Below are 23,784 nucleotides of genomic sequence, written 5' to 3'. Positions count from 1 at the left end.
CTTGGGTAAAGAATATAACACATGTTTTCTGTCTCTGACCTTTAGCAAGCCTGGAGAAAAGTACAACTTTCCATGACAGCATGTCAACCTACTTACCTTCACATTAACGTATACTTACTCTGCCTCAATTCAGAGTGACATCACATTTCTTACCAGCAGGTTAAATTGGTAAGGTCTCGACAACCAAATTCTTGGTTGAAAATTGAACATTTGGACCTACCATGATTTCTTACTTCGTTGTCACAGAACTCAACATGTCTGTTACAGGAGTGAGAGAAAGCTTTTGCTCTTTGTTCCCAAGCTTTGCAGGTTTCACTGTGCATTTTAGTGTCTGTCTCCCTCTTCTCTACCCACTGCACTTCCTTCTATCCCTGGAATTTCTACATTTCACAATAACTAATGATGTGTGAGCAGACTAAAGCAAATAATAACTCTAGTAGGGAAGTGTCACAAGCAAAAATACTTCCTTAATTCTGACACTAGTAGTTCCTTCAACCTGTGTATTTTTGTTTTGATTCCCAAATAATATGTATTCTAGAATGTTAGGACTCAAGGGTTTTCATTGGCTGTATAAGTTAAAGCAGGAGCAGTGTTTTTAAATGACAGATCTAAATGCAAAATATAGATAGCTATGATCCCATGAGTAATCCCAGTGAGGATACGGTGTCAAAGTAAAAAAATTAAATATGAGGCACAAAAAGAGATTTAATCGATGCTTATAGACCATTACATTTTGGCAGAGTGTTACTACTCTTTCTAAAAACCATTTGATTTGCATTTAAGTGATTAAAAGGAAAAGTTACAAGGTAATTGGGATATCCTAATTTCATTAGTCATTTTTTTTTCTCAGTATTTCATTTGAAAACTGTCAAGAAGGATATAGTGCTTAAAAAGTGAAAAGAAAAGTTAGGAAATCTTTGAAAAGTTAAAATCACCCTTTATTGAAAAATGAATAACTTTCATAGTCAAATAGTAAGTTGCTGTTTATTTTTAGTTAAGTGCTTGCATGTAACTAAATGTTTTGAAGTCAGTACTTTCATATGGGCAATCTACATTATAGAAATAATATTATTATTTTTAACTATATAATTTTTTAGCAGACCCCAGAAAATAAGAAATATCTTAGTTCCAAGTACAACCACAGTCCTTAAAAACTTAGTGAAATTCTGGAATGAGGGCTTCTAATAAGCTTTGAGACACAAATATTCTAGCATTTCTTTTTTTAAAAATCACTTTATTGAAGTATGATTGGCATGCAAACAGGTGTTCATACTAATGTATTTTACAACTTGATGAGTTTGGAGAGAAATATATACCTGTGAAACCATCACCATAATTCATGCCATGAACATATGTATCACCTCCTAATAGTTTCCTCCAACCTTCTTTGTCACCATTATTATTTTAGTTAACACTACTGTATTATATTATTAAAATTTTGTTGAGAGCATAGATCTCGTTAAGTGTTCTTATCACAAAAATAGTAAGTAAATATTCCAGCATTTCTGTGCTTGCTTTTAAGGCTTACACAGTTTTATATTCCACCACTGGAATGACCAACTTGAGTTTAATTACCAAAATTAATAGAGCAGAGTAAATTGTCAACATGATTATCTCCTCTTAAAATTTGTATGTGTGTGTAAAGCAATAAAATATGCCCTGCAACTTAACAGATGTAAAAATATTTATTGTATTTATTTTTATTTTTAAAGGTATTATTTATTTATTCATGAGAGACACACAGAGAGAGACAGAGACACAGGCAGAGGGATAAGCAGGCTCCTTGGAGGGAGCCTGACGTGGGACTTGATTCTGGGACCCCCAGATCATGCCCTGAACCAAAGGCAGATGCTCAACCACTGAGCCACCCCACCATCCCTAACAATATAATTTTTTTTAATATGAGTATTCTGATGAGCACGGTAAGTCTCTACTATTCTTAAGGATAATCAGTTAAGCATCAATATTTTTAACATGGAGGATAATATTTCCCCTGGATTTCAATAAAAGAGGAATATAAGAAGTTAATTATATGATATAGTCAAAGCTTACCACATTAAAGATATGCTGATATTATCTATTAAGATATATTATCATTGATTATTAAAGTTTTATCTTCATGCCTGAATAATCAGTTATTGACATACACAATCTTTTGTGCCTTACTGATATGAAATTACATAAAAGATTGAATTGTAGAGGTGTCTAAAATGTCCCTGAAATGAAAAGAGAAAATGGTTCAGACCATATTTCAAAGTTAATATATATTTTTCATCACAGGAAAAAAATGAATTAACTTTGTATTCATTAGACAGTCTTTGAAATAATCTTCAATTAAACAGACAATAGAGTACCAAATCCTACAAAGATAAAACCTCAATCTTACATAGAATATTTTTTTACCATTTACTTACTTGTCATGCTTCAATTTTTCTCTGCCTCTTTTAGTTCCTGCTAACCTCTGGAAAGGGAGAGGTAATGGAGTAGGCTTTTTCATTTCTGAAGAAACTATCATAAGATTATTTCATATTAGCATTAGCTACATCAACCTTTGTTGATTAAGGAGAACAAAGATGTGAGAAAATTTCCCTTTAGAAGTGTTCTATAAACAAAACTGGGTCATTTATTCTCAAATTAAGTTGGCAAATATAGCACATTAATTATAGTAATCTGAAGTATGTCTAGATGCCAGACTCTATGAAAAAATATTTTACATGTATTCACTAATTTAAACTTTATAACAGCCCTCTGTTTGGGTGCTACCATCGATCCTCATTCTACAGGTAGCAGACTGTTTCTAAGTTGTAAGTTCCCAAACTCACATAGCTGTAAGGGGTGGAGTCAGGATTTATACAAATGGAGGTTTTTGGGCTTTGATGTGGGAAGAGGTTGAACAGGAAGGCTGGTAGAATAAGATCCCTAGACCCTAAAAGGTGCATAGTGAGTTGATCCACCTAGTCATCTATTGTTTCATTCAGCAAATATTTCTCAGCTCCACTTTGTGCAAGTCAGTGGGCAAAGTGCAGAAGCAACAATAAATGAATCAAACATGACCTCAAATATCACGAACTTTTAGTTCACTAGAGGCTAAAAGCTAATTAAAAAACAATTTTAACACAGTTTTATGTCAGTGTGTTAAGAAATATGATGGGGATTTGACTGACAACATATTTTGTGATTTTTTTTTTTATTTCTAAAGACTGAGGGCCCAGTGAAGTTCTGAGTGGAGTTTCTTTCTAGAAGTAGGTTTGCTAGCTCTTATAGGAGTTTAATATTTGTAAATGTTATTAGTGACAATGTTTGGGGCCCTATGAAGAATTGGAAAATAGGGTTTCTCAGAGGCCATAGATGCTGGGTAGAAAAGCGAAAGAAGACTTGTAGACACTAATTGAAGGGTCTGAGGAAGTGTATTGAGCAAAAGTGAGGGAGGAGAGGGAATATTGGGAATCTCACAGAACAAACACCCTCTGAGTAGGGCACCAAGTTGTATCCACAGAGTAAATTCTCAACATTTATACAAATAAAATAACAAAAAGCATGGACCTAGTGGTGGGACCTTGGACGCTAATGGTTTGTATTTAAGGGTATTGGAATTGGGGAAGGGAGTCCTGTGTGCATTGACCTAAATAAAGGTCAGTAGCCAACCGAGCAGCAGTGGCCATAGAATATCACAGGAATGACCCTCTTCAAGGCCTCTAATGGCATGTAATTTGGGCAGAAGTGCATCTAAGGACATAAGTCTTTAATGTGCTGTATATGAAGTTAAGTAAATAGAAGCATTACTTAACTAGAAAAGACAGAGGCCTTAGAGAATCAGGTACGAAACAACATGAGTCAGGTACACTTGACTCCAAGGTCAAATGGGATGTTTTATGGGGTGTCCTTATGTCAATTATAGTGGATTGTGGATTACCAGGATTATAAGTACCTGATGCAATGGTGGATTTATACCATCGTGGGATTTTTTTTTTTTTTTGGGGATTATTTTTTATGTTAACTGGAAAACGTTTAGAAATTTGTATTTTAAAGCAGGAAATGTTGGTGCTAGAAGGCTGCTTATTAGAGACCTATCAGGATGTTGTCCAGGCTGTATTCTATTTGTCTCCTTATTGTCTGACACAGAAATGATGATGATAATTTACCTCTGTATCTGTAGCGTCCAATTATATCCTCGATACTTAGTTGGTGCCAGTAAATTTTTGCAAAAATAACCACACGGATGCATGGAAGTTAATCTGAGGCCCAAATTATCACAAATGTAAAGTTTTCAATTAGTGCATTCAATCTGATGGGTTTCATGGGGTTTATTCTTACTTCTCTTTCAGAAACTCACACGCCTGGCAGTCTGTCTTTTTTGTATTCAACAAAGCCTGGTACAAAAAAAAATCACTTGCTAGTCATAACTTAAAAATACAGCTCAAAGCTGGAGTGCTGCATCTCCTAGGGGCAATCTTATGTTTCATCACTAACTATCGGCTGACAGATGTTATTCCTCAAGTATTAGTGGTTGGGTTGAAGAGGTCCTTTGATGTCTTTTCAGTGGCCCTGAAGTTAGGGCAGATAGTGATCCTAGAGGATCCTGGGGGTTCATAGCACAGTAGAAGAGTGTAGCAGCAGTTTTTCTGGATGCTCCGGAGAACTAATTCAGCCTTCAAATTTGTTGGGAAACTATTGCCACATTCTCAGCAGCAAATGCCTAGAAAAATGTGGATTTCGAGAGACAATGTAGAGACAATGTCGTAGATTGTAACCACTCCAAATGGAAATGTAGCCAATTTTCTCATACATTTCCTAATTGTATATTGCTTTTAGTTGCCTTTTTGTCTCTTCTCACTCCACTGTTTTTGTCACACTTATTTCCCATGACAGTATCTCTCTAGGTACAAATCCAATTATGCTATTCCATGCTTAAAAACCTTCAATTCAGAATAAAAACAGAGCCATTGATTTCAAAAGTATTTAGAGTATGGTATTACTAAACTAAACAATGGAGCTACAAAGATTATTCACAGTAGAGTCATGTCTTCCTGAGGAAGAAAGGCAAGTGTAAATGACATAGTAGATAACTAGTCTGTAATAGAAGTGTGTGTAGGATGTTGAGAAACATGCAGGGAGCTAGTGGTGTCAATCAAGGGCAAGGTTGGAGGTAATGGCAAAGAGCCGATCATAGACATTTGTGTTATATCTCGAATAAGTGAATTGAAATTTATGAGATAAAAATTGAGGGAGAATCCATGGGAAAGGATGTACAAAGGTATAGAATGCAGAAAAGCATTTTAAGCCAGGAAAGCAGTATCGATGTAACTTGATGTCAGGTTGAAAACAAAGGTAGTGAGAGAGCTGATGTTAGACTGTATGGGGGAGGCTACTCTACCTCAATTATCTAGCAGGTGTCAGGAACAGTTTTTGTGGGTTGTAGAAAACCCTCCAAGGGTTTGAAGTCATGAAAATATATAGTGTGTGCTCTGAAAGAGCATTCTGATCACAGTGTCATGGGTGGAATAGAAGAGATGACAGGCAGAAGGACCAGATAAGAACTAATGAAAAGTTAGCTTCTTGCTGCTTACCAGGTATACCAGTGTTAAATTTGCTCTACCAATAAAGTGTTGATTACAGGAATCAGGCTTGTGTTTTTGCTGGAGGAGGGAGAGGCATGGGAAGTAAAAGACCTGGAAAGTCACAGCAGAAATAGTTATGAGGGACTTCTGCAAATGAATAGAGATGCTGAAAAGCCTCTCTTTTTGTGGGAAATCACAAAAAATCATCATTGGCTGCTGCAGTCATCAAATGTGAGCTTATAGCAAGATTTAGTAAGTGACTGACCCACATGACCTGTGAGAATATTGGCTTCCTGCTTAGTTCACTTTCTAAATCTTGCTTCAATTTAGTGCATTGGCAAATGTTAATCCAGAACCTTAACGCAAATGATTGTGAATGGAAGATGACCACAGATCATTGAACTTAGTAGTAAACTACAGACTCCTGTGCCTCAAACACAAGACCCTCGAGCATCTAACTCCAGCCCACCTTTCTGCATCTGTGTGCCTAAAGGGATCCCTGCACCCACTCCCCCAAACCCATGCTTCAAACACAGACTACTATTCCCTCCACATTGTTCACATTTTCTTCCTCTGTTTCTGAGCTCTTCTACTTCTTTCAAGGCTCTGCCAATGTTTTTCAGATAAGAAACCTTCCCTTGGTATCAAGAGCAGCACTAGCTTACCCTTCTCTGCTGCATCACTTAGGATGAAATCCAAGTGTAACAGAACAGCCTACAACAGTGGCTGAAATAGGTAGGGGTTTTTTATATATCGCACTACCAGGGATTCCAGGATGGTAGTTAAGCGTTGACGTGGTAAGTCAACATATGTTCTGCCGTTTTTAGTATGTGGCTTGTCCTTATGGTTACAACACAGATGGCCCCAAACCAGGCATCACATTCACATTCTAGATAGGAAGAAGGAGAAAAGGGAGTAGGCAACCCCAAGCACAAGTCTGGAATTGAAGAGCAAAGCAATTCCTGTCTGCAGTGGGTCTAGTTAGTTGGTTTTCAGCTTAATAATCAGCTTTTGGCTAATAGATATCAATGGAATAAATTAGTAAGGGAAAGGAATAACCATGGATGTGGGGTAATATACAGCATCTGCCACACTATATTCTCAAAGCATTTTGAAGAAAACACTTTATTGTCATAATTATTTATGTACTCTTGTCTTTCTCCACAATCACAGGCCAATGGCAATGTCTCATTCATCTTTCTATTGGAAACATGTGGAATATTATGGGAATAAGGGTCACTGCTATGTGGGAATATATTGAGATTTTAATAAGATAGAACTAAGTATTATTGATAAGGAGACTCAACTAGCTTATGAAAACCTCAACTCTTCCAAAGGATATGATGTAATATTAAGTGATTGACATACTTATGTCTCTAGCAATACAGACAACACAGACTTAAATAAAGTAGAAATAAGTATTATAACCACCGTTGACTAGTCAAGCTATGAGCCTTTGAATTATATTTCCAGATCAGAGAGTACTCATTTAGTTTGTTGGTGATCCTGTCATTTTGATTCAGAGTATAAGTGATGATGCCATTAACACCGTATGCTTTTTAAAATGCCTTATTCCTTCATCTATTCTAGGACTGATAGGTTTATTTATTAGAGATATTAAATAAGCTAAAACCATATCCTGTACTTTCTTCGTTTAGTCATTTTGAATTCTGGGTCACATCACACCATTTTATTTATCTCTAGGAATCTCTATGAAGATGAGTTTGTCTCTGAAAAGAAGATTATTTGACAACCCAAACACCATTTTATTTACAACAAAAAGGAAAATAATAGACTTTATTAATGAGAAGCATTTTTCTGAGTGCTGAATAATTTGAAACTGTGACAGATTCAGGGACTTTTGAATCAATTCTTTTAAATTCACTTAATAATATACATAAATTGTAACTTGCATGATACATTTTATAGTTCTATAAAAATCAAATTTCAAGACATTTTTAGAGAAAGCCATATTGATTAACTATTTGGATTTTGGTTTTGGTTGTGTTCTCCTCTGATGCTGTCTAATTCTATCTTGTCTCATTGTTTCCCAACCCTATTGTGAAAAATATGTATTATATGATATAGGTGTGTGTTTGTTGTTGTAACTTGTATTCTTGCTGGTTTAAAGAAAATCTGCAATTATTGAATGATTATTTATTTTTCTCAAGGGAAAACAGTCAATAGTTCTTAACCAGTTGCTCTTTGGAATAACTAATCAAACCAGCATTGGGAATATTGCATTAAGTCCTTTAATTAAAGAGTTATTATATTATTGTAAGTAGAACTGACATTCCTAGAAAAAAGGATAGGTGGAGTTACACATTATGACTCACGAAGTTTTCTTAATATTCACCAGTATGTGTAGTCTGTACAGAATTTTAAATACTTACGTGTGCTTTACACATTTTCATTTTAAAGATGCATAAATACATAATCTACACCCTTAAATATATATAGGGTGTCACCCAGCTCTGGTCCTTTCCAAATTAGCAAAGACTTCCTTGCTTGATCAATTATCATTAGGCCTAGAAGCATAAAAGAAAATAAGAAAGTATTACTATTGGCACTAGGTCCCTACTAAAAAATATACGTTCACATGTAAGCAGTTTGCTATTGTTGACTTATTATTGATTAATCATTGATGCTAAATTGCTCCCATTTAATTGGAGGTATTGAAAGGCATATTTTAATGTTTGTCACCATGTAAAACAAAAACGAGATGTTAATGATTATATTTGTCAGGAGATGACCTTTTATGAGGACTATTCGGAAATGAAAGAGTACAGGTTGTCATCCAACAGATAAATGCTTGCAGGAACACATTCTCGGTGTATTGTTTTTGCTTTTGTTTAGGTATAATATTTATGAGTGTGTATCTCTCTTTTTCTCCCTCTCTCCACCTTTGATTCATCTCTCTGCCTCTCTATTACATAGCATTTCTTCTGAATATAGATAGTTGAATTTGTAATGAAAAGAACACTGCACTGGCTATCAAGACAGCTGAGATACTTAAGTCTGAATTTATCCTCATTTTGGAACTTTTAAAAAGTCATCTGGACTTTCAATTTCTCAGTTTGTTCATTAGTGAAATAAAAGAATTATGTTCACCATTTTATTTCTAAAACTAGAATGTTAGCTGCACCAGAATAAAAACTTAATCTGGTTTATTTACTACTGTATCCCAGCACCTGATACAGGGCTTTGAATGCAGAAGGTTCTCAATAAATACTTGTTGAGTTAATTAATAAATACTAGTTATTCAAAATCAAATCTCAATTTTTATTATAAGGAGAGAAAGCAATATTTCTAAGACATGTGAATGGAGGCATAAAAAGTATACAACACAAATATCTCTATTCCCACCACACCATATAAGCAAGAGAATATTACTAATTTCATAGAACTCTGCTGTGTCCTTGCTACAGGGTTGCAGGGTTCTTGTCTTGCAGAGTCAAAAAATGAATCTCGTGGACACAAAAGGGCAAAGTGTCAGTTTACTAAGTAAAAGTGAGAACAGAAAAAAAAAGCTCGCTAGAGTGAGAGGAGGGGTCCTATCTGGGTCACCAATTTACATAGTGTTGGAATGTTGGTGAGGTCTCGAGCCAACGGCCAAGAAAGAATTCTTGAGATGTCTTTGGTGCAAGAAGGTAATTTTATTAAAGCACGGGGACAAGACCTGTGGGCAGAAAGAGCCGCACTAGGGTCATGAGGAGTGGCCCATTATATATCTTAAAGTTGGGAGGGGGTTAGGGACAGCATAAGTCTCTAAGGAATTTTGGAAGCAACGTTTCCAGGACCTTGAGGGAACCAGCTATTGTTAGGAAAAGGTCATTTATTATTGTCTAATAAAACCTTAGTCAGGAGACCCTTCAGATGTATATTGGTGGGTCATATGCTCGGGGAATGGTTGCCAACATATATAATCGGTGGGGGAGGGGGCTTAAAGATAAAGTTTCCAAAGGAATTCTTATATGTGTTCAAGTACACTTACAGGATCCTGGGGGTTGGGCTAAGATTGCCTGCTGTTTTTTGCAAAGAGTCAACATCCAGGCAGTTGAGTCCCTAGAGGAATGTCACTCTGTCTGTTTCAAGGACTTGTCAATGGGCTGCAAATAGTAAGGAAGTTGAATAATTTTTCTTCTGCCCTTGTTTCTCACATCATCCTTACTCCAGAGACTTACTCCAGTCTCTCTTAATTTCCTCGTGAGGAACATTCTCCTGATTTTTATCTCATATTCTTTTACATTTCTTTCCTGTTTCATCACATGTGAAAGCATTCCTAAAATATATCACTCATTTTTATGTAATTTTGAACTTTATATAACTATAATAATGATGTTTCTTTCATGATATGATTTAGGCTCAACATCACATTTGAGATATCCATCCATGGTAAATGCATGGAGCTACATTTTATACATTTTCACTATAATTTGAATCCTTCATTCTGTTTCTTTGCTCTGTTTCTCATTTTTGTGCTTTTAGACACTATCTTAATTATGTTATTTTAATATAAAAACGTTTGGTCGTAATATCTAGCATAGTGAGTCTCCTTCCTTATTATTTTCCATGTGTCTTGGTCCTTTTTGGGTATTTTCTGATACAAAACCATATTAGATTTGCTTACTCAAGTTCCAAACTGTATTTTTATTGGAATGCCACTGAATCTACAGAGCATTTGGAAATAAGTGAATCATTATTTTATTATTTGTTCCTACTCATGAAAATGAAATATAGCCTTTCAATCTTTTTAGATAATCTTTTAAAACACCGTTTACATTTTTATCTCTTCATTTCATGACTGTGATATGCATAGTTTTCACAAGTCAATCTTTAATTTCTTCAATTGTCTTTTTTTATTTATATCTAATCTCTTTAACTCATTTGTGAAATTTAGTTATTAGTTGAAATTATTTCCTTTTTAGAAGTTATGTTTGTTCTTAAATTTTTTTATTTATAAAAAGATTTTGTTCCTTGATCATATTCTTCAGTTTCCCTTTTTTTAAACACATGAATGTTTTTATTGTACATTCTATATCCAGTAATTTCAGTATCTAAACCTTTGTGTGTTTTGTTTCTTTCTGTTGTTTCTTGGGTATTATGGCGCATGCATTATTTGTGTGGATTGTGATTCTGTTATGAATTTTGTTGCTAGACATTTCTTTTAGTGATGATATCCTGAGAACTCAGTTAATCCAAAAAGGATTTGCATTTGCTTCTACCAGGTTCCTGGAATTCTGTTAACCAATAGTCACTTTATAATTTCCCTTTGAGGATTTTTGAACCATCCAAGTACTGGGATTTGGGAGCACAGATTTGAGGAGGGCCAAATTACAGGGAGAAAATATAGCTTCTCCTAGACCCAGTAATGATATGGGGAAAGGGAAGTTCCCTTGTTGCTTTTTCCCTCATGCATAGCAGTTTATTTCAAGTTCACTGTCACATTGAACATGTACTGTTTTAAGTTTCAGCATTATTCAGCTGTCTGTTGTCATATTCACTGGCTTGGGGGTGGAGTTAACACTCCAAGGCCCACTCCTCCTGACCTCTCACAGCATAGTTCATATATACATTAAAAACAAACCTCAAAATCACCAGTTATCTCCTTTGCCTTCACTTTTATTATGGATTTCTAATACTCTCATCAGTCCAGTAGTGGGTTTGTAGTTATGCTTTTTTATATTTTGTGTAGCATTCTGAATTTTTTTCAGTGGTAATGTTATTGCAAATCTCTTAGGGTTTTTTTTTGTTTTTGAACAAACAAAATCTATCAAAAATGATTCTTAATTTACAATCATTTTTCCTATATTGATCAAGTTCATCATACATGTCATATATTTTGCCAGGTATCAATTCATAAAGAATGGGATAGGATCTGCCTTCTTGGATTTCCAGGCATGAAGACTCTCAGAACATGGTCAATTGTAATAGAAAATTGTTCTGTGGGAACTTGGTGAACCACTTTTATTTTTTTCTTAGAAGATTTTATTTATTTATTCATCAGAGAGACAGAGAGGCAGAGACACAGGCAGAGGGAGAAGCAGGCTCCCTGAAAGGAGCCTGATATGGAACTCGATCCCAGGACCCCAGGATCATGACCTGAGCCAAAGGGAAATGCCCAACCACTGAGCTACTCAGATGCTCCCTAGTGGACCACTTTTAATTGGCCTTGAGAATCTGAGGCAAGATTCACTGAAAAGGAGGTATATGAGATGGTTCATGATGACTTAGAAGAAAATTGATCAAAAAATGGGCTTAAGTACTTATTGCAAGATGAAGAAACAAGAACTCATCTGGACATTCTGTACAGAGCTGGGAGTGTTGTGGTGGCTGAAGGGTGAACTATGACTGATGCAGGGTATACGTTTGGCTGCGTGGTGATCATAGTGGAAAGGGAGATTTTGAATAATTGCTAGATTAGGCATTTGAAAGTTTTCTGGTATTGAAAATATTCAGTAAGCTGGAAATTTAAGGAAGAAATGAATGAGGATATTAGAAGATGCTTAACATACATTTGCTCTTTGAAGAAATTGCAAGGCAGCTGAACAGCTTCCTACTTGAATACAGATTTTTTCATTTTACTTATTTAAAGTTGGAGCTAGTAATAAAAGTAATCTTGAATTTCTCCAAAATTAATGATATTTTATGGAAAATGGTAATATACATACACACACACAGAGAGACACATGTATATAATGCTTTCCTAAGGCCCCTTTTTCTTGCCAGACAATTTTCTGGTAAGTCATCAAAAACTAGTGTACTTGGATACTCAAAATTCAAAACCTGTACCCTCAAAAAACATTACCATAGTTTTTTCATACCAGATTCTTTAATAGAGGATTTCCCTGCTCTAGGATCTGAGACATTATTTTACTCAGCACACAAGAATAATGAGAGGAACAATGCATACAAAGACTTAGAAGAGGAAATACCTGATTAAGTAAGATATTTGATGAATCATTGTCTGGCTGAAAAGAGAGGACATTTGTCACAACAGGTGAATTTGCCAAAGCAATGTGAGAACAGGTGACTGGGGTGAGCATAATGAGCCTGCCAAGGGAATCAAGTACAGCACATTTGTAGCAGCTGCTGGGCTTCAAGGAACCTTAGGGAATGTACTTGAGAGGCTGAGCCAATTTATCTACTAGCATCATTGCCAAGGATGTGTTAAGAACTTGAGAAGCCAGCTTTGTACATCAGGAACATAAAATATCATAGGAGTCACTGTGGAGAATATGAGATCCCAGCATCTTAAAGAAGACAAAATGTGAGTTGGGTTTACAGTGGCATTTGCTCTTTCAACAAACAGACTTCTTGACTATCTGCTGAAGACAGAGTACAGATTCATGTGCTGATGAGCAAGAGGAGGAAAGAAAGGATCCTAACCTTTAGGCACTTACTACCTAAGGAACATGATACATAAAGCTATGATATATTCATGAGACTGAAAAGAAATAAAGAAGTGTCAAAACAAATGTGAAAAAATTAGTGCTGAATTTTATAATTACATCGGTCATAGTGAGCTATAATAGATAGGCAAGGCTTAATAGGAGAGGTAATTGTGCAGAGTTTTGAAAAGTGTGTGTATTTGGACCAGGGAGGACAGAGATCTTGCATGAAGGAATCACTTCTCTTTCAGCCATGGCAGACACCAAAGATCAGTCATCTTCCCACTAAACCTGGAAGCGGTATTAATCATTCTCAGGGTAGTGTTGCAGGAAGACCCTGTGTTTCATCACAGATATCATTAGAAGTTTTAGCACCCCTGATTTGTATAGAGAAATTAAGTCAAGGGCATTCTAGGCAGAGGAATGTGCAAAGTATTGGCCTTAGAATTTGTGTCCTAGGAAAATAGAAAGTGAGGATTTACACTGAGTAATAGGGGAAGGAGGTTGGGTAGTTAAAATGTGAACCTCGAGGATCATAGATACCCATTTAGGATATTACTCTCAGCTGATTACTTAGAACCAGTTTTTTTTAACCACTTTAATTTTTTTTTTATTGGAGTTCAATGTGCCAACATATAGAATAACACCCAGTGCTCATCCCACCAAGTGCCCCCCTCATTGCCCATCACCCAGTCACCCCAACCCCCCACCCACTTCCCCTTCCACTACCCCTTGTTCATTTCCCAGAGTTAGGTGTCTCTCATGTTTTGTCCCCCTCACTGATATTTTCACTCATTTTCTCTCCTTTCCCTTTACTCCCTTTCACTAATTTTTATATTCCCCAAATGAATGAGACCATATAATGTTTGTCCTTTTCTGATTGACTTATTTCACTCAGCATAATACCCTCCACGTCCCTCCACATCGAAGCAAATGGTGGGTATTTGCCATTTCTAATGGCTGAGGAATATTCCATTGTATACATAGACCACATCATCTTTATCCATTCATCTTTTGATGGACACCAAGGCCCCTCCCACAGTGTGGCTATTGTGGACATTGCTGCTATAAATATTGGGGTGCAGGTGTCCTGCCGTTTCACTGCATCTGTATCTTTGGGGTAAATCCCCAGCAGTGCAATTGCTGGGTCGTAGGGCAGGTCTATTTTTAACTCTTTGAGGAACCTCCACACAGTTTTCCAGAGTGGCTGCACCAGTTCACATTCCCACCAACAGTGCAAGTTCCCCTTTCTCCACATCCTCTCCAAAATTTGTTGTTTTTTTAACCACTTTAATTGAAGTATGGTTGACATATAAAAAGCTGTACATATGTGTGCAGATGACTTGATGAGTTTGTGGCTGACTATATACCCATGAAATCACATCTATGCTGTCAACATATCCATCACCTCCAAAAACTTGCTTCCACCCTCTTTATTTATTATTTTTTGTATGTATAAAGTTACCTAGCATAAGACCTACCCTCTTGGCAAAATCTTAAGTATAAAATACATTATTGTTATATACTCTATGCTATACAATAAATCTCCAGAACTTATTCATCTTGTATAGATGAAACTTTGTATCCTTTGACTATTATTTCCCATTTCCTCATCCTGCCTCTGGCAGCCACATTCTTATGCTTTGCTTTTTTTTGAGTTTGACTATTTTAGATTCCTCATATAAGTTATGTTGTGCACTATCATTATTTATATGTGTCTAGCTTATTTCACATAGCGTAATACCATCCAGGTTCATTCATAACACTGCAACAAGTGAATATTTTGGAAGCAAGGGCATGACAAGATAATGGAGAAAGTAATGTTAGATTTTTATGTAAGACTGATAGGTAAAGGAACTTATATGGAACTTTGTCATTATTTTAGAGCTTAACATCTAAGACAATTCCCGATAATTTTGGGATTTTCCAGCTTATATGGCAGAGTTCATTTCTCACTACTGAATACAAAATACGGTCCCAGGGTCCTCTGCAGCTAGAGAATGGGCACATCCACAAGGGTACCATGAGGCAGTCACATCCTTACTGGATCCAGTCTGGCAATGGGTGTCAGTCCGTAGTACCATCAGTGGCATCAATAGAAGAAGGAACTATTTCCTATTTCAAGGGAAAGCAGAGGCAACAATATGCCAAGTCAGTGCAATTGGCAAGTAGCTTCTGAGCCTAAGAGAGGCAAGAATGTTGGCGACTCTTGCAACATTATGCCCCAGCTCTTGGCTGTTTAGCCCCAGTGATGGTTTGGGGCTCCTCCAGTGACATTTTCACAACCTATTCAAGAAATGCCACTTTTGTGTAGGTTGACTGGATTGGTTTTTGGTCCATGCAGATCTGATCTAGGGGCATTCTAGTGAGAAGAATAGAAAATGATTTATCCATGTGTAGGTGAGCTCCTGAGCGAGTGTAATAGACAAATAATTTTTGAGAATGAATGGAAAGGTTTGGTGTCTGATTGTAAGAATAAAGTGTGGGAGGGTTTTCTTTTTAAGATTTATTCATTAGAGAGAGAGAGACCACAGCAGGGGGAGAAGAGAGAGGGACAATCAGACTCCCCGCTGAGTGGGGAGCAGAACGTGGGCCTTGATCCCAAACCCCAAGATAATGACCTGAGCCGAAGGCAAATACTTAACTGACTGAACCACCAAGGCATTCCAAGAGTGGGAGGTTTTTAAGTGCTGGGGTGAACTGCTAGGAAAATACTAGAGGACATCAGTGTGAAAGTGATCAATGGGATATGTGGAGTACATTGAGTTATTCCAAGTTTGCAGATGCTTTTCTCTGTGATTAGACCATCTGTGCTTGTTAATTGGCTCCCACTGAAGATAAGCCTTTTCTCTGTCACAGAGAAGGCAGATAGGGGTGTTATCATCCTCGATTTAAAAAAGATGGTGCATAGGTCCTTCAGAAGGACATTCTTAGAGTGTAAAACTGGCAGGAAGCTTTTAAAAAGGTTTACATCTCCAAGGGGCAGAGAAAACAAATTTAATTGTAAGTTTTCTATAAAGTAAGTATTACAAAATAAATGCTCAGAAAAAAAGGGAAGAAAGGGGGCTTAAAGTCAGTAAGAAGTCTAAAATTTAGTCAAGCTGAGGGCCACCCCTAAATTCCTAATCAATTTCCTGATCAGCTCCAAGAGGAAGAAGGAGAAATACAGGAAAAACTAAAGTTATTTTTATTTCCTATTAGATTGATGGAATTGATTCTGAGTCAAAAATAATGTCATTGCACAAAATATAAAACTTGACTTTTTGCACAAGTGGTTTGGCTCATAAATTCATTAACACACACATTAAAAATTAATAATTTTTCCCATTTACATACTCCCTAGAGAGGTTTTTAGAGACTTAACTATTTATAGCCCTCCCAAACTTCAATGGAAGTCCCAAACCAATACCAAAGTTTTACCAGCTTTTTTTAATTCAAATATGTCCACATATGGTGAAACCAATAGGACATTTGCATTGTTTTCATTATGTGTCGAACAATCAGTAAATAGAACGGTAACCTGATATAAACTCGATAATCAATTTTAAAAAAGAATAATTATGAACATGTATAAGAGAAAATGCAAAATCTACATTTAGAAATTATATAAACAAATGAATTTTAAATTGATATGAATATATTGTATGGGATGGTTAATGTTGGAATGTACAATTATATGTATACAAGTGGAGTATGTATTTAAGTATATTAGAATACAAGTACAAAAAAAAGATTCCAGAATTCACAAAATGACATGAATGAAATTATATCAATAAATTCCAATAAAATTGCTCCTCAATTACATCTATTTCCTATTTCCTGAGTGATTTCCTGATCAACCCATAATGTTAGTAGATTCATAATGTTAGTAAATCCACAAATTGATATTTTACTCTATTGCTTTTCACCAGAAATTGAGGTAATTTAAATTATGTGGTTAAAATTCCATTAAGTGTTCTTCTAGGTAACCAAATGGAAAAAATTCAAAATTAAGCAAACTGACTATATGTTTTCTAATGTACTGAAAATTCGTTTCCACTGGACACAATTTTCTTCACTATTTTTTTTCATGTTAGTCCTTTATTCTGAGTTTTTTTCCTCCCTAGAGAAGAACATCAGTCTTTTAGAAAAACAGTATATAATATGCTTCAGTAAACCTAAAGATATCTGAAGCAAGAGAATTAAAGTGTTTATGTAATACCAGCACTGGTTTAGTTGGAATACACACATTTTTATTTTTATATTTGTTTCGGATATGGCCTGTTGTCCTTGTCTTTTTTCACCCTCACTTGTTCTCTTATTCAACTCTTGGTGGAGAAAGGGCCTTATAAAAAAGTTTTTTCTTTTTTTTCCTTCTTTTTTTCTGTAGTACACCTGTGCCTCAAAGCAGATAAAAGGTTATATTACCATCTTTTCATGCCAAATGTCCTCAGAAAGTACATTGGCTAACAGTGTTTATCTTCAAGTGTTGTTTTATTTATGTAGTAAATCATTATTGAAATTGTTTATAAGTTGAATTTTTAAAACCATGTGTTAAATATATGTAGGAATGGCTCTATATAAATTGCCATCTAGTCTCTAAGAAATGTTTCTGTTTGGTTCTGATCTCTTCTATCTTGGCCAAGGAACAAAGCTATTCCTTCACTCTTTCATTCCTTTATCCTCTGCTTACAAGTTTAAAGTAGCTTGTTTGAAAAAATATTTTAAAAATGGATGTGCATAAATGATCCCATATTTAAAAGGTTTGTTCATGCCTTTATTTCTGCTTATTGTGTATATCCATGAGAAAACTAAAAACAAATGGATTGTTCCATTGAGAGTTCACTTATTGTCCTAGAAATAGAGGATGAATTTATAGAATAAATAGGAAGATATAGGAAAAATTAATATTAAATGAGGTCTTCATCTAATAATACTCAACTTTCTGCAGGAAAATGTTGCTGTAACTCACATTACAAATGAAGAAATGAGGTTAGAGAAATTTGGGATTTGGCCAAGATAGTGCAGCACTGGGAGGTCTTGATTTCTCTTTTTCTTTTTCTTTCTTTCTTTCTTTCTTTCTTTCTTTCTTTCTTTCTTTCTTTCTTTCTTTCTTTCTTTCTTTTTCTTTATTTTTTAAGATTTATTTATTTATTCATGAAAGACACAGAGAGAAAGAGAGGCAGAAACATAGACGTAGGCTCCCTGTGGGGAGCCTAATGTGAGACTCGATCCTCAGACCAGGAGCTCACTCTGAGCCAAAGGCAGATGCTTTCAACCACTGAGCAACCCAGGTGTCCCTTTCATTCTTTCTAGATTTATTTATTTCTTTGAGAGGGAGAGAGAGAAGGAGGGAGCAGAGGGAAAGAATCTCAAGCAGACTCCCCATCGAGCATGGATCCTCACTGAAAGGGCAGGGCTCCAATCCCAAGACTCATGAGATCATGACCTAAGCTGACATCAAGAGTAGGACACCCAACAGACTGAGCCACCCAAGCTCCTCAGATTTCTAAATCCATAGGTGTGACATTACAATAAGCTGCTTCGTATAATGATAACAACTCATATTTATTAAGCACTTATCTTGTGCCAGAAATTCTTCTATTTTAAAAGTGTAATTGCTTTCCAGCCACACCTGCAGTTGAATAATTTGGTATTATGATTCACAGTGAAGTAAAAGAGCTCACATCATGGAGAACCATGGGGCATCTCAATGGGAGACTACTAAAAAGATTGACATATTTAGGCTTATTTTCCTTATATTGATGATTTTCAGGAGATTTAAGGAAGCAGGGCTTTGCTCCAGATTGGATGTAGTCAGGAAGTGAAGGTAATTTTCTGATTGGTTATGCTAATCTTATCTAGAAAGAAGGAAAGCTAGAATGAGGCTAAAGCTATAATTGTTAAAACAGTCACTTGTTTGGCAGGATAGGGGAATGTTTGGGTTATTTTTGTTGTTTGGACAATGTTCAGGTTTTCATCTATGTTAAGACATGATTATAGAGTGATCTTGCTTTGGTCTTGAACCATCATAATCTATAGTCATATGTGATGTTGATATTCTATAAAACTGTTTATGTTCAGGGTGCCTGAGTAACTCAGTCCATGATTCCAGGGTCCTGGGATGGAGACCCGTGTGGGGCTCCCTGCTCAGTGGGGAGTCTGCTTCTCCCTCTCCTTCTCCCTTTGCCCCTCCTCCCATTCATGTTCTCTCTCACCCTCAAATAAATAAATAAAATCTTTAAATTAAAAAAAAATTATTCATGTTCAATATGAGAAAACCAAGACCTAGTTGACAGTACAGAGCATTTCCTAGATGTCAGAGCCCACTTTTTTCATTTTTAGCCCCTTCTTTAGACCAAGAGCAGATGAAATCAGGCCACACGATATTCATCCATGCCATCTGAATTTCTGCCATTGTTAAGATCTTATTGATAAGGAGTCTATTTATTTTCTTTTAAAGATTTTATTTATTTATTTAGAAGAGAGAGTGAGAGTGCAAGAAAGCACGAGCAGGGGCAGGGATAGAGGAAGAAGCTGACTCACCACTGAGCAGGGAGCCCAATGTGGAACTAGTTCCCAGAACTCTGGGATCATGACCTGAGCCAATGGCAGACATTTAATCAACTGAACCACGCAGGTACCCAATCATGAATTTCTTTAGAAAATGTAGATTGTGGTTGGACTAGAATCAGTCTCTCCTCCTTCTTTTACTATGGGACCAGTTGTTGAGGAGGGTAGTGACTGTACAGACACATTTAGGAACCTGAACAGGATCCATTAGCAGGATGTGATACAAGCAAAATGTATTACAGAAACAAAATGATTATTAGTCCTTAAAATAAGCTTTAAAGTCAGGAGTTGAGATTATAAAATTCAGGCAATATATCTGATGGTTCTGAGAAGGAGTTACTGTAGCCTTATTTATTATATTAAGATATTGATGGGCAGCCTGGGTGGCTCAGCGGTTTAGTAGCCCCCTTCAGCCCAGGGCCTGATCCTAGAGTCCTGGGATCAAGTCCCACATCAGGCTCCCTGCATGGAGCCTGCTTCTCTCTCTGCCTGTGTCTCTGCCTCTCTCTCTCTCTCTCTCTCTGTCTCTCATGAATAAATAAATAAAATCTTAAAAAAGATAGGAAAAAACCATTCATATCTATAAATAGGCATTAAATAAATTATAGTGCATTAATAAAATGCAACACCTTTAATCTAGTTAAAAATGATATTGCAGATAAATATCTATTAGCATTGATATTTATGATGTATGGTTAAGTAAAAAATTCAAGTTACTAAGCAGAATATAATATTGACACTAATATATATAATGGAAAAATGTGTGGAAATAAGTTTGTGAAAGTATTAACAGTAGTTCTCTTTAAGAGGTGTGCTTGTGGGAGATTTTAAATTTATTTCACCTTTTGACTTATCTGTAGGTTCTCATTTTTCTATGGCCAAAATGTATTGTCTTTGTAATAATTTAAAAAAAAGATAAACGAATATTTCTTTTCATGATGGAATTGTTTATTTCTATTTTTATGCATTAAGTGATTTTTAAGATCTCCTAAAAGAGGGATCCCTGGGTGGCGCAGCGGTTTGGCGCCTGCCTTTGGCCCAGGGCGCGATCCTGGAGACCCAGGATCGAATCCCACATCGGGCTTCCGGTGCATGGAGCCTGCTTCTCCCTCTGTCTGTGTCTCTGCCTCTCTCTCTTTCTCTCTCTGTGACTATCATAAATAAATAAACATTAAAAAAAAAAAAAAAAAAAAAAAAAAGATCTCCTAAAAGAAACTATTATCAATATTATTAACTACAAATAATAACACAAAGATTAAGTTAAGATTTTTTAAAAATCCCAATTTATATGAAAATATGAAATTATGAAATTAGTAAGTTTAGGAGTGCCTCCCAACTCAAATGCAAAGTAATCTATACAGCCCAGTGACTTCATTTTATGTTAGCTTTATATTAAGTTTTAGTATCTGACTGGGTCTCTGATTAGTCTTCATTTTCAACTGTTTTAGGTAGGGAAAAAGGCTATTATATTTTTTAAATTACCAGTCAAAATAAGCTATAATATTTTGCATTTCAGTCAAATTCACAATTAATATTTGTTGCTTCTATAAGTGTGTGATCCTGTTATCTGAAAATAATACAAAAATGTTCTCCTTTTTAATTATATAAGGCCCTTTTTTGGTAATTGCTTTCTAAATCTTAATAATTTCGAATAGTAGAAGGAATGGAATCCTTGACCTATTTGTGACGTCCATGGAAAATTTAGCTTGCTATAGTTTAATAAACAGTGGCAGAAGACAGGAGACTCCTGGATACGTGGAAAAGAGAGTGTATCACTTAGAACAATAGCAGTAGGCAGAGTAACACTGTGGTGTTGCTTGTCTAAGCCCCAGTTCCCACAGAACAACAGGTGACGCCTGTACACACAGTGGAGTATATTACAAAAGAACCTCAGCTTTGGGAAGTCTGATCTGAGAGGGGGGCCTTACATGTTACACCCTGCAAATACAACTGATTCAGAGGGAGAACTTAGTTTTATTATATTGAATAGTAAATCTCCTCCAGTAGATTGTGCCTATCTTCCAAGGCTGCTTGCTAAACAAACATCTTTGAAAAGATAATCCAAAGCAAGTTAGACATCACAGAGCAACTGCAACTTTTCCTGCTAATGATAAAGATTGCTTTGTATGGGTTTCAGCTTGCATGATATTTTTATGGTCTGCTTTCATGAAGTTTTCCTACCCTGATTTATAATATACATGTGAGTGTTTTACTGTTATAAACTGTGTCCTTTTTCTTTGAAAGAAAGAAGAAAGAAAGAAAGAAAGAAAGAAAGAAAGAAAGAAAGAAAGAAAGAAAGAAAGAAAGAAAAGAAAGAAAGAAAAGAAAGAAAGAAAGAAAGAAAGAAAGAAAGAAAGAAAGAAAGAAAGAAAGAAAGAAAAAGAGAACCAAACCACTTTTTTGTGTAATTAAGAAATCTTAAGAAAGATGAGAAGTGCTATGTTTGTCTTTTAAGCTTCCATAAAACCTGTGATACCATTATGTGTCTTCAGTGGTAACAGTGCATTCCTTTGAGAAGCACAGGATTCCATGATTTCATATTCTATAAGAGATGTTAAAACCAAATTTGTCCCAAACTTGCCCAGTGCAACAATTGTAGGGTTTACTGACAGTTACAGGGTAAGTCAATGGCACAAAATTATATATTTAGCCAAGTTTACTACATGAAAGAAATAAATAGAAACCCATTCTAAGTCATTCAAGAATAGGGAAAGCAGGAATAAGCTAAATGTCATTAATGAAATTTTGACTTGAAGATTGTACTGCATGTAAATATGAGATACAGTAAAGTATGAACTGAAGAATGGGGAATTACAGTATAAAAAACTGCCAGTAAACACTAAAGTCATTTATAATAAAAACCTAGAGAAATTTTAAGCCATATTTTAAAACTTGGTTCAAATTCTGAGATTTATTCTGTGTGTGTGTGTGTGTGTGTGTGTGTATGTGAGAGAGAGAGAGAGAGACAGAGAGACAGAGAGACAGAAGCAGAGAGAAAAGCAGGCTCCATGCAGGGAGCCCAATGCAGGACTTGATCCTGGGACTCCGAGAGAGAGAGAGAGAGATTGGGGGGGGAGAGGAAAACTTCATGAAATTTTATAAAACCAGAAAAGTAATTTGAAAATTCATGTGTGACAGATAATTTACACCATATTCTTTAAATTCACTAGGGATATTTTTCCCTTTACACTGACACTAATGACAGTCTGTTAAATATACTTGAGAATCACTTAGAAAATTCTATATTCCAGTTACCAGATTTGCTTCTTTTTTTTTTTCCCTCATGTCTTCATTATAATTTTTGGAATTGCATGTCTCGGAATTTATAGTATCACAATCTTCATTGTACTGTCAAGCTGTTTTATGCAAAGAAAAAATTTGGGCAAAAGGGTTGAGAGGATTAATATACCAAGCAAGACAGAGCTGTATCGCAATTAAGGATTTATTCCATTCACTAATTGAAGGGATTGGTGATTTGAGAGGCATAAAAAAATTTTCCAAACTCTATGTATATTTCTATGCATGCTCATCTATGTGTTCACATACATTCACAAACCAACCAGGATAAGCTCTAGTACTTATTAGGTGCTTAGTATGTGTTTTACTTAGTATGTGTCTGGCATTCCTCAGAGGATACATTTATTCATCTATTTACTCCAGATATGTACAAATTTGTCCTCTATCTTTAAATATATTTTCAGCATTTTGTCTATCATTAAATATTCCTTTATATTATCGTTTTAATCTGCATAGTATTCCACATATTGAAATATTTTTTAACAATTTCTCTGTCCTTACATTTTTAGGTTCTTTCTAGCTTTTATTTTTTTTAATGACTTTATTTATTCATGAGAGATACAGAGAGAGAGACAGAGACAGAGGCAGAGAGAAAAGCAGGCTCCATGCAGGGAGCCCGATGCAGGACTTGATACTGGGACTCCAAGATCACGCCCTGAGCCGAAGGCAGATGCTCAACTACTGAACTGCCCAGGCGTCCCTTCTAGCTTTTAATTACTATAAATATCATGCAGTATTTACAGTAGTAGCATTGCTATGGTAATGCTGCTGCTCACCTCTGCCTTTTTCCTTAATACAAATTACTAGAAGTGAATGAATCAATATATATGATTATTTTTAAAGATAATGATGCACTTTTTCTTCAAGAAAATATATCAATTTACAGCTGGAAAAATATTTTATTGGAATCATTGTTTCTCTATACCCTGATTAACAGTATTCTAGCCCTTTCAAACATCTTTGGTGGGATGCCTGGGTGGCTCAGC

General features: G+C 35.7%; 1 pseudogene; it reads right to left on the bottom strand.

Annotated features, from left to right (window-relative positions):
* The window catches only part of LOC140608253 (60 kDa heat shock protein, mitochondrial pseudogene), a 45,777-nt pseudogene extending 45,454 nt beyond the window's left edge, over window positions 1-323 (bottom strand).
* Window positions 324-23,784: the final 23,461 nt, after the last annotated feature.

Source organism: Canis lupus, chromosome 17, assembly GCF_048164855.1.
Source record: "Canis lupus baileyi chromosome 17, mCanLup2.hap1, whole genome shotgun sequence".
Taxonomy (NCBI): domain Eukaryota; kingdom Metazoa; phylum Chordata; class Mammalia; order Carnivora; family Canidae; genus Canis; species Canis lupus.
This window is presented reverse-complemented; position numbering and strand designations above follow the sequence as displayed.